This window comes from Amaranthus tricolor, chromosome 7, assembly GCF_026212465.1.
Source record: "Amaranthus tricolor cultivar Red isolate AtriRed21 chromosome 7, ASM2621246v1, whole genome shotgun sequence".
NCBI lineage: Eukaryota > Viridiplantae > Streptophyta > Magnoliopsida > Caryophyllales > Amaranthaceae > Amaranthus > Amaranthus tricolor.
The window spans coordinates 17,556,841-17,569,516 of record NC_080053.1 but is presented as its reverse complement, the minus strand read 5'-3'; the positions used below and the strand labels follow the sequence as shown (position 1 = coordinate 17,569,516).

At 35.2% G+C, this 12,676-nt stretch overlaps 1 non-coding gene across 1 annotated transcript; it reads left to right on the top strand.

Moving 5' to 3' along the window:
• The first annotated feature begins 7,536 nt into the window (after positions 1 to 7,536).
• LOC130819591 (U5 spliceosomal RNA) lies at positions 7,537 to 7,652 on the top strand. Its single transcript, XR_009044631.1, has one exon. It is a non-coding gene; the product is annotated as a U5 spliceosomal RNA (small nuclear RNA).
• Positions 7,653 to 12,676: the final 5,024 nt, after the last annotated feature.

The window sequence follows — 12,676 nt, the reverse complement described above, 5'->3', positions numbered from 1 at the left end:
AACTTTATAATTTTATTTTCGCTCAAACAAGTAAAAGTAATAATGATTACTAATTCATTTGCATTTTAACTATTTTGCTTTAAGTATAGGAAATTTTATCATCAATTAAAAAATGACTAACAACTTAATCTGATAGTGACTCGATCGATAGTAATTAGTAATTTGTAGCCGAATTCTACTTGAAAAATACCCGAACCCGATCTGTACCCGGTAAAAACGAAACAATCATTAACTGATGAAAACACGAGACCGATTGACACTCGACGCGAACTTCAGACGACACCGAACCGATGATAACCAAATAGCTTGAATAACTGATCTTCAACCGAAGCTTGACTAATCTACTCGACCCGAGTGTGACCCGTCGTAACACACATCCGAAAAATAACGGATCTGAAATACAACTGAACGGAATGACACCCGACCGAAACAGACCCGATCACCCAAATGAATACATCTACCCACATAGATTCAACTCACATACTCTTTTGCATTTAATTTAAAAGAAATCTATAAAAATTATTATGAGTATAAGTTTGTTTGAATTGGAATTTTGTTATATTTTGGAAATTGCCTAATTTAGAAATTTGTTAATTTATATAATTTTGAAATGTAGTCGTTGTATTTGTATTATAAAAATCAAAAGACGTGATTAATATTTTGTTAAAACATGAATATTGAAAAAGTTTATATATTTGGCCCCTTAATTAATATAAAGTATAATAAAATCCTTGTTAGTTAAATATATTTAAGTAATTATATACGAATAGACAAAATTGCATAATGTATATATGTTTATAGTGTTTTTATAGAAAAAAAATTTGTTCGGATCTAGATTCAGATTCAGATTCTAAACCCGCCAGACCCTAACAGTCTAGGTTAAGATTTAAACTTTCCAAACCCTGTCTATTTGGATTCGGATCTGAGTCTAGCTAGTTCCGCTCCTTGCTCAACCCTAATACTATATCATAATCTTATATGCAAACTTATTATTTTTTTATTTTATTTCGCATTTCTTCCGAGTTGTTTTGTTTTTCACTTTTCTAGCACTACTCTATACTCTTGTCGGAGGTTATAGGTCCTATTAAGTAGGAAAATTTACTTTAAAAAACTCCACCTTGGGATGGTTCTGTTTTAAAATCTCATCTTGTGATTATTTTTGAAAAATTTGACTTTTAACTCTCAATTTTTTAAAAGGTCTTCTTTGTAACCATTACCTATTGTATTCGATTTTCTCTTTTTATAAAAATTTTTTATTGATACATGTCATGCTATAGTTTGTTATTCTACTTTATTATATAGATAAAAAAAGAAGAAAACAAAAAACCCATCTCCCCTCCCTGTCTCCCACCCTATTCGATCAACAGCACAACCATACTCCCACCATATTGCGATGCAGACACCAACATTAGGGGCGATCAATGGGCTGGATAAGGGCAAGCCGGACATAAGTAAATATGTCTGGATTGGATAAGGATCATTTAAATTTAATATTGGCTTTAAATGGGGTGGGCATTGAAAGCCCGACCCGACCCATTTTTATTACCAAAAATTATTTTAATCCCCATTTATCAATATATTACAATTAAATTGAAAAGATATTAATAATCTCCATTGACATTGTCATTTATAATATTTAAATTATCCATAAAATTACACTATATACAAAAGCCTGTTTTCGACCCTTATTGAGCCCTTTATAGTCCTTTTCATTTTAATTATAGTAGAGGCAATTTTCGGCCCAAGCTTTAGAAAGCCCTTCAAAAAAGGGGCCCTATAAGGGCTCAAAATAAAGGCTCGACCAATTGAACACCCCTAACCACCACCTTCATCAATATTCACCACCCTCAAATATACATACGCGTATTCAACTCGCTCCAACATCAACAGCAATGAACCTACACATCTACAACTCCCGCCACCATCAATAACCATCGCGAGACCATTATAGCCATTGTTATCTTATTCGCCGAGAAATGTTTAGGGGAAGGATACTTTAGTGAGGGAAATATCTAGAGAAGTGGGGTTTCAAGCAAGAGGTTGCGAAAGGGGCACGTTGAAATGAAAGTCTCAAAGAAGTTCAACAATGAAAATAAAATGAAAATCAAGTGTAAAATGAGCACAAGTGTTTATGAGGTATCTTGGATACCTCCCCCTCAAATATAATTTATTGTATTGAATTCAACAATTATAAGTATAATAAACCTTCCTTTATCTTGAGAACAATCTTTCAGGATCACAAATATTAAAACAAAGTAAGAACACTCTCAAGTTTCTAACAATGCAATAGCCTACGCTCAATATGTCTGTGTGGTGATTGTGTTTCTACGAATAAGTATCCTACTTATAGTGGAGAATACATCATTCTATAATCACACATTCAATCAGTATTCTTAAAAAATTTAACATCACAATAAAGCATCACAATTAGTATGATCATAAATAAGACAATAAACAAGAAATAAACAAGACATTAAACTACCCTCTCAATGGTTTACACGAAACAGAAATTGACAAAAAGGATCCAATGCACTGTGCTCGGACGAGCTTGGACCCTGCTCGAACGACCTGCCTGCATAGTAGCCTTCTGTCAGATGCTGCCCATGCTGCTCGAACGAGCAGCCTCTCTGCTCACTAACTTGTTCCTTTCACGTTGCCTCGATTGCGCACCAACCCTATCATGCCTTGCCTCGTTTAGTGAAGCTTCATGTGCTTCACATTCAACACCTCATGAACCGTTTCAAACCTTAATCCAACAATAGTTGACACAGCTTCACCATCCTCCTCCAATGTACATGATAAAGCATGTTCGACAATAAGATTAAAGTTAACGTCATTGTCACAAATATTGGTACTTGCTTTAAAACATGTAATGATGGTTGCTGGTATTAGTTTTCAAGGGAGGGTGGCATGAAGGTGGAGAGAGGGACGTGATATGGTGGTTGAAAGATTGGAAGGAGAGTTGGGTTTCCTTTGTCTTTTGCTATCTTTTTTTTCCTTATATTTAATTTTAATTACCTTTTTTAGTTTGTTTCAATGAAAAATCCAAAAGCGTCCTAAAGAACCGGCCATAACCTCACAAGTAGTTAACCATTTAGAAGAAAATTAAGATTAAAAGTCGAATTTTTCAAAAATAATCAAAAAATGAGATTGTTAAAAAAGAATCATCCAAAGGTAAAATCTTTACATTTTTCTATTAATTAGTATTGATTACATTTGAAAGTTTTATGGCCCCTTTTAATTTTTTTTTTCAAATACACTCTTTTTTTCTCTAAATTTGTTACATGTATTATTTGGTCTATTCCATTAGATTTGTCACATTTATTGAGGAGTGAATTATTCTCTTCAGTTTCACCTGTTCTAATCTATATATTTTATCTTGATTTTAAAAGAGAGCAAAAAAATAATCGGGCTATTAGAAGAATAGGTGCAAAGTAAGTGAGATAAAAAAATATAAAAATTGAGTATAAATTAATTCGAACATCAGGAAAAAACGTGAAACTATACAAAACATAAAATTATAGTAATAACGGAATATAAAAAAATTTATAACAAAGACAAGGTGTCTCTGTCAAAAGAATTATCTATATGGACAGATTAACATGACAAGTACATCTAATCTGGAATATATTCACATAAGAACATTTTCATTTTTTTTGTCTATTTTTTAACTTAGAGAAAATAAAGTGGGTATGGAAATAAAAGCGAATTTTATCCTTGTCATTTGCTTTGAATCAAGAATGAGACAAGTTAATTAGAGTGGACACCCTCCTCATCAGATTCTGAAAACAACTTCCCATATACATTACAGTATATTTAGTAGATCTAACAACAAAATCATATAATGTTGATAATATTTTAAATATGCATTTAATAAGGTTTAAACCTACGTCAATGTATTCACTTAATAAAACTTTTATAAACTAAATCAGCACATATATAAGTATTTATAGTTATATAATTTTATACAAGACTTGATTGCCTTATCAGTTGACATCATTGTTAAGTGTTAACCCTAGGGATGGCAATGGGTCAAACTCGGCTCGGATTATACATACTCCAACTTTGCTCCGGATTTTAGTCGAACTTTTTTTTTCAATCCACCTCCACTCGGAGTCGGATTATGCATACTCCAAGTTTTTCCTGACTCGGACTCTCGGACCTCCAACGGAGTCGGATACGGAGTTGGATTATTATCAAACTTTATCATTGTGATATTGTACTAATGATTTAAAGCATACGAAGTTAACAAAATATATTTTTCAAATACAATTTGACAAAAAATATGTACTTTGAATTCAAGTTTAACATGAGAAATATTCCTAATACTACAATTTAACAAAATTTTCTCGCATTTTAATTTGGAGTATTTTATTTCTCTTGATCTGATTTATCGTATTTTGATTGATTGATCTAAATAAAAATATCAAGTAGTTTTTTAAAATCGAAAATTACAATTAGTATGAGAGAGAGTTTGAATTAGTCACGTCCAGAGTTTTAAAGGAAACAAAATATTGGGTTAAAAGTCAAATTCAAAGTCGGATTTCCTTCAGGGTCGGAGTCGGATCGGAGTGTCGGATTTTTAATAAGGTCCAACTCTGGTCCGTCTCTAACTCGGATTCGGATCGTGAAGTCGGAGTTGGATTCGGACTCGAATCGGATTATTTTCCTCGAATCGAGTTGGACTAGGGTCGAATTCGGACTGAATTGCTATTCCTAGTTAACCCCAAAATCCGATCCTGAGTAGATGATTATACTTGTCTTATTTGTTGTGAGGAATCGAAAGAACATATTAAATGACATAAATATTTGATATAAAACATAGAATTGTTACTTTGGGATTTCGATCTTGACATGTTTAGTATTTTGATTAAATTGATCATTTTACATGATATTAGAGCCAATGTAAATAAAAGATGATAGACATTCTTATATAAGGGGGAGATGGTGGATCTTTTAAAGGGCCGGTTGAGGTGTGATCATCTTCTATATTTTTAATGCTTAAAATTCTTATTTTTCTGTTAAATGTTGTTTTAAATTTAATTTCGATCTATTACGTTGTTCACCTTCTAAAATTATTCAATTTATCAGCAAATCTCCCGTAAGACGATCGCATACGTGCGAGTGTGCGACCACTCATAGGTGTAGCCTGTAATTTTGAAGTTGACAATTTTAAAGCTTGAATTTGACATTTTAGACCTTGAAATAGGTATTTTAAGTCATGGATTTGACAAACTTTAAACCAATTCAATATACATTTTAATTCTTGAAAGGAATATTTTACAGTTTGAGTGAGTAAGTAAAATATAAAATTAAGGGTTGGAGTAGGAGTTTTAAGATTTAGAATTGACATTTTAAGTGGAAAAATGGGTGTTTAAGGATTAAAGTCGATAACTAAAAAACTTAAATTAAGCCTCAGGACAAGGAAGATTGAGACTTAAAGCAGGGGTTTTAAGTATTAAATTTGGCTTTTTAAATTTTAAAATGAGTGTTTTAAGACTTGAATTTGACCAGTATAAAAATTTTTAGGCGGCACATAAAAGTTTTTGTGAAAATTTAATAGAGAGGCATAATATAATTGATCAGTATCAAATCAATCATCAACTTAGAGTCTTTATAAGTTTTTAATTTTCATTGTTAATTTGAAAAACTTTTCATTTTTATTTTTAATGATGATAAAGATTGTGCAACTTATATGGATGGAAGGATTAGTAATAAAATCCTGGAGGTGTATTGTATCTCCATATTGTTTTTGCAATAATTAGAGTATGCCATTTAATCCATGAAAAGTTATTTCATAATAGTGGGAAAGGCAGCTAATATAAATATTGTAGCATGGTTGTGAATATCATTATCATCTTATTCAGTATATCTCGCTCATAGAAAAACTATAGACAGGTTCTGAAGAGGAAAGGACGACGACAACTTATATCTATAAAGGAGTGCGCGGCCAAAGAGTACCCGGCTCGATGCTTGTGAATATGTAGATTAAATTAGTTATTGTAGCTGAGTGTCTGTTATTGGTTCACATCATGGATACACATTGCAGAACCACTGTAAATGGAGTATGTCCTCATTCTTTCACACAAGTTTTTTTTTCTTTTTTTTTTCTTTTTTTTTTTTCAAAAACAACAATTTAATTCAATTGATATCATTAGGCGACTTCCAATTATATTCCCACCAAACCAAATATAATGTTGGATGAACTTTTTAAGTGATAACGTCGAATTAGATATTGATAGAATATGTTTTTCCCTTATAGTCATTTTCCCGAACATTTTTGGCATGTAAACTAAAAAGTTAAGTATAATGAATTGCAGATAGTAAAATATTTAAAAGATAAAAAAATATAAAGTAAGAATTATAATGTCATACCAAAATAATAATAAGACAATTTTATTGGAACATATTAAAGCGAAAAATTGAGCAAATTAAGTGTGATGTATGAATAGAGCTGTTCAAAACAAATCCGACCCGAAATCGAAAATTATCCGACCCGGAAAAATATAAGTTTTTTAGGTTTACCGAACCGCAATTACCGAACCGATACTTCACTCGAACCGTTTGATAACCGAAAATGGCAAAATCGAACACGAACTGCAACCGAATTTTATAACCGACTTATAAACCTTAACCGATGTTACCCGAACTGAACAGTGATCGACCCGAGTCAAATCCGACCCGCATTATGCACGTAACCGAATGTAACCTGACTAAAACTGATTAAGATCGAACTGTTTTTAACCTGAACTGATACAAACCCGATCGATTATTAATCGAACTGTTTTTAACCCGAATTGATACAAACCCGAACCGTTTGTAAATCGAACTGTTATAAATCCGAATCAAATTTTCACCTAATTTTAGCAAATTAAGTCCAATTTCAATTTTCTAATAATACAGAAAAAGGAAGAACACAAGTTCTATACAGAAGAGATTGCATACAGAACATATATATATATATATATATATATATATATATATATATATATATATATATATATATATATATATATATATATATATATATATATATATATATATATATATATATATATATATATATATATAAACTAATTGAAATAAATTGATCTGCCTATTAGGGCTGGCAAAAGCTGACCCGACCTGTTAACCTGATCTGAAATCGACTCGAAATTAGCGGGTTTGGGTTTAGATTTTTGACCCAATTAATTAAATGGGTCAACCCGACCTGATTTGTTTATTAAATGGGTTAGGTTCAAGTTTAAAATTTAAACCCGAAAAAAACATGTTTAACCCATTTATTAAATTTAAGACGGATCAACATTTGCCAAATACTTCGTAAAACTAAGATAATACCAATTACCATGTATTGAGGGATTTGTCAGTTGAAGATGACTTTCAATAAGAAAGGAAGTTGTCCCACATCGGCTAAGGGATTTGTCAGCTGAAGATGACTTTCAATAACAAAGGAAGTTGTCCCACATCGGCTATGAAAGATACTAATAAAAGAAAAATCCTTTAAATCACTTCCACAGATCTCATACCAACTTACGCAGCCACGCCGTGAGCACAAAGCGAACTATTCTTTCGCCTTTTACTAAAGAATACCGTGTGTTCGCTGCATTAAGTGGCATACGTTTATTTTTGGAGGAAGCCTTTAATTAAGGTTAAATGGGTCAAATGACCTGAAATATATGAATTTAATGACCTAAAAAAAGTAGGTTAATTGGGTCATTAGCAGGTTGATCCGATCTGCTACAGATCAAGTCGGGGTTTCAATTTTTGACCCATTAATTAAATGGGTCAGGTTCAGGTTAAGGGTTTATTGACCCATTTATATATGATCCGAACCTGAAAATGACCCAACCCGACCTGTTTGACACCCCTATCTGCTATATTTGATAAAACAATCGGTAATTATTTTTTGTAAGTAAATGAGCATACATCAATTAAAAACCTGACTATTAACGTATTTCGATATTGACCCGATCAATAGTTATCCGTAACCGATAACTACTCGAAAAATAAAGCTCGAACCCGATCTGTACCCGAAAAAACCGAACCAATTAGTAATCGATGACAACCCGAGACCGATTGACACTCGACACGAACTTCAACCGACACCGAACTGATGCTAACCCGATAGCTTGAATAACCGATCTCTAACCGAACCTTGACTAACCAACTCGACCCGAGTGTGACCCGTTGTAACACACATCCGAAAAATAACCGATCTGAAATGCAACTGAACCGAATAACACCCGTCCGAAACCGACCCGATCAATCGAATGAACACCTCTATGCATGAATATAACATATCTTGTGGCTAAGTATTTAGCCTCATGTACGTACGAGAAAAACATTTGACAGAATTCTAACCCAAAAAACTTTCATATGATTTAGTTATTGTGCGAAAGCATTTAGATATTATCTTCGGTTCCTAACAAATTAGATATTTAATTAGAATATATAAAGGAAGTAGCAATTTCATCCTTGTGGAAATATATTATTCTGAGGATATTCTGATTTTGTTGCTCTTTTTAGACAAATGTATTAGAGCAAGTACATATTTCCTAGTTATATTTTTTTCCTTAGTTAACTCCTATTTTGTGTATATAATGGTGCTGTAATGGTAATTAAAAGGTAATACAAAACAGTATTTATTAACCCTAAATTCCGCTTTCTTAAATTCTTCATGGTATCAGAGCCAAAGGTGTTTTCCGGGACCGACAACATTGTTGGTTATCATCATTTACCTTAAACAACCTCACCAGGAACAATGGCAGAAACCGACCCAAAACAACTCATAACCATGGAACAGATAGAACAAATGTTCAAACTGTTTCAATAGATGCACAAACTAAACACGCACAACCCTCGAAACTATATCACCAGAACTGAAATTGGCCGAAAAACTAACTTACCAAAATTACACAACTTGGTGTAAAATGATGCAAATCGCTTTAGAATGCAGGGGACGTCTCAGTCACATCATAGACGATCCTCCTAGCATCTCGGATCCAAATTACAAAGCATAGAAGCAAAAGGACTCTATAGTTCTGTCCTGGATTATTTCAAATATCGACAGCGACCTCATAAACCAGTTCTTAGATTATACAATTGCAAGGGACTTATGGAGAGGGATTGAAGTCCTATTGTGCAGTGGAAGGGACGAACTCCAGATCTTTTATCTGAGTTCTCAAGCCAACAGTTTAAAACAGAATCAAGACCCTTTGGAGGTCTTCTATGTAAAACTAACCACAATCTGGAAGAAAATGGACCGACGGCAACCGAATCCGATGATACATGCTGAAGATATCACAATCTTCAACACTTTCATTCAAAAGCAAAGATTATTCCAGTTTTTGGTCTGGATTCACGACACTTTTGACAAACAAAAAAGAGACTTGTTAAATCAAGACCCACTCCCAACAGTTGAACTTGCCTATGCTACAATTAGGCGTGGGATTATGACCCACACTTCATCACCGGGAAAAATTCCCTCAAAAATAGGGAGTGGGTTGGCTGTTAAACGCCGGTCGGATGTCTCATTCCGGCGTGATATGGAGGACAAAACTCACCTGAGATGTAGTCACTGTGGAGGAAGCCGTCACACAAAGGAAGGATGTTTCAAGTTAATTGGCTTCCCGGAGTGTGGGAGGAACACCGGCAAAGGAAAACCGCCACCAAGGTTCAGTCAGTTAGAACCGGTGGCAAGGCTCACTTGGTCACCGGCGTTCCCCCTCCCACCAGCGAATCAACCCACTACACAGAGACAAAGAAAGGCAATAATGGTGTCGAAGGTGAAACAGAACAGAGAAAAGGAGACGGACCAGAAGAGAGAAAGGGAAAAGGCTCTAGAAGCAAAACACTCCCAATCCCACTTATTTATACCACAACACTCCCAAAACCCTAAGCCCACAAATAACCACCGGTCCATTTATAAAACCTCCCATAATCTCACAGAACCCAAAACCTCATGTGACACCCATAAACTTGGTCTCTTATTTAAACCTTGTTTTTCATTGCAATGGATATTTGATTGCGGGGCCACCGATACTATGACTTTTGACCCTCGTGATCTTTTATCCACTAATCCAAAAACCCGCACCTACATTCAAACGGCTAATGGGGAGTGTGTGAGTGTTGATCAATCTAGGCCCGTTACCATTTCTCTCTCTCTTAAAATTAATAATTGTCTTTTAATTCCTAACTTATCTCATAAGTTGTTGTCTATTAGCCAGTTGACTCGGGAATTAAAATGTATTGTGCTTATGTCTTCTTCTGGTTGTGTTGTGCAGGATGCTCAGACAGGAAAGATTATTGGTCGTGGTACTGAACGAGATGGTTTATACTATGTGAACGAGGCGATTCAAACGGGTCACACTTTGCTTGCTCATGGGTTCTCTGATCATCAGTTATGGACTTGGCATCGACGTCTAGGACATCCATCATTAGGGTATCTGAAACGTATTTTTCCGTCATTAACTAAAAGTAACGTAGTCTTGGTGTGTGAAGCTTGTGTCCTTGCAAAAAGTCACAAACATTCTTACTCTCCTAGTTCTAATCATAGCAGTGAACCTTTTTTTTTTGATACGTTCTGACGTTTGGGGCCCTGCTCTTGAGTTTAGTAAACAAAGTTATTCATATTTTGTTTCATTTATTAATGATTGTACTAGAATGTGTTAGATATATTTCTGGAAACACAAATCTGAGGTCTTTGATGTTTTTGTCAAGTTCTATAATATGATTGTCACGTAATTTAAAAGTAAACCTCAGATACTTCGATCCGACAATGGGGGGGAATACATGAACCAACATATGGAAAATTTCTTCACTACCCATGGTCTCATTCATCAAACTTCTTGTCCTCACACACCACAACAAAACGACATAGTTGAAAGAAATAATCGTACTCTCCTTGAAATGGGTCGAGCCCTTATGTTTGAAGCCCATGTCCCATCTTATTTTTGGCTCGAAGCTATTGCCTCTGCCACCTACCTCACAAATAGACTACCCTCCAAAACTCTTAAGTTCAAAACCCCCCTCGAAGCCCTTCGTACCCACACTACTATTCCCTATTTCCACTCCTTACCCCTCGGATCTTTGGGTGTGTTGTGTATGTCCATTTACCCAAACTTGCTCGGAATAAACTGGAACCTCGTGTTGTTAAGTGTATCTTTGTGGGTTATGGTACTAACCAAAAGGGATATCGCTGCTTTGATCCGACTCAGAATAAACTGTATACCACAATGGATTGTGACTTCTTTGAGCATTCCTATTTTTACTCCCAGCTTCGTCCTCAGGGGGAGACTACATGTGATGACTTGAGCTGGCTTACACACTCTGTAACTAATGATCTGAACCCCAAAGAGCAAGTAGGTAATCTAACAGACATTGCTATGGAAAACATAGTATTACTTTCTCCTCAGGCCTCCCCTACCTTGTCTGAAGCATCTAATGATCAAGAGGTTGTCTGTGAGCCTCAAGAGGTATTAACTGAACCTAAACCTCAAACTAATGATGATATATCTGGTATTGTTAATTCCCCCTGCAGATATGAATTACCTCCAAGGAGCAAAAGAGGTGTTCCCCTAAGAAGGTATGATCCAGATTTTGAATCACAGAGATCTCGGTATCCTATTAACCGAGAGATGAGTAACTTGGCACAGATAGCTGTAGCATTCCAAGCCAGTCTATACTCAAGTTCCCTGCCCCGAAGTATTGAAGAAGCTTTCCGAAACCCAAGGTGGAAAGAAGCAACGGAAGATGAGATCTGGGCTTTAAAGAAAAATAGCACATGGGACAAGTGTATGCTACCTAAAGGAAAAAAACCAGTAGGTTGCAAATGGATTTTTACAATAAAGTATCATGCAGACGAAACTATTGAGAGATACAAAGCTCGCCTGTGGCAAAGGGGTATACACAGACTTACGGGATTGATTACTCTGAAACCTTGTCTCCGGTTGCCAAGATAGACACCATCAGGGTTATATTCTCCATAGTTGCTAATAAAGATTGGCCTCTCTACCAGTTTGATGTAAAGAACGCATTCCTACATGGCGAGATTGAAGAAGAGGTGTATATGCATGCTCCACCGGGTTTTTCAGGTGATTTGCTCCAGGTGAAGGATGTAGACTTAAAAAGGCGTTATATGGCTTGAACAGTCTCCGAGAGCTTGGTTCGGTAGGTTTACCACAGCAATGAAGAAATTTGGGTATGAACAGAGCCATTCCGACCATACACTGTTCCTGAAGAAAGGGGATGGTCAGATCACATGTCTAATCATTTATGTGGATGATATGGTAATAACTGGGAATAATGAGAGGGAGATAAAGGAGCTCAAGAGGAAATTATTCATGGAGTTCGAGATGAAGGATTTGGGGAACTTGAAGTACTTCCTTGGTATAGAAGTTTTCCGGTCCAAGAAGGGAATCTTCATCAATCAAAAAAAATATGTCTTAAATCTGTTAGCAGAGGTACGTATGCTTGACTGTAAACCAGCAGAAACACCAATCGTTGTTAATCATAAACTCCAGACAACACCTGGAGAAGAACCAGCTGACAAGAAGAAGTATTAGAAATTGGTGGGCAAACTGATCTATCTATCTCACACTAGACCCAACATATCATATGCAGTTGGTTTTGTGAGCCGATTCATGCACTTACCACAGACCCCACATATGGAAGCAGT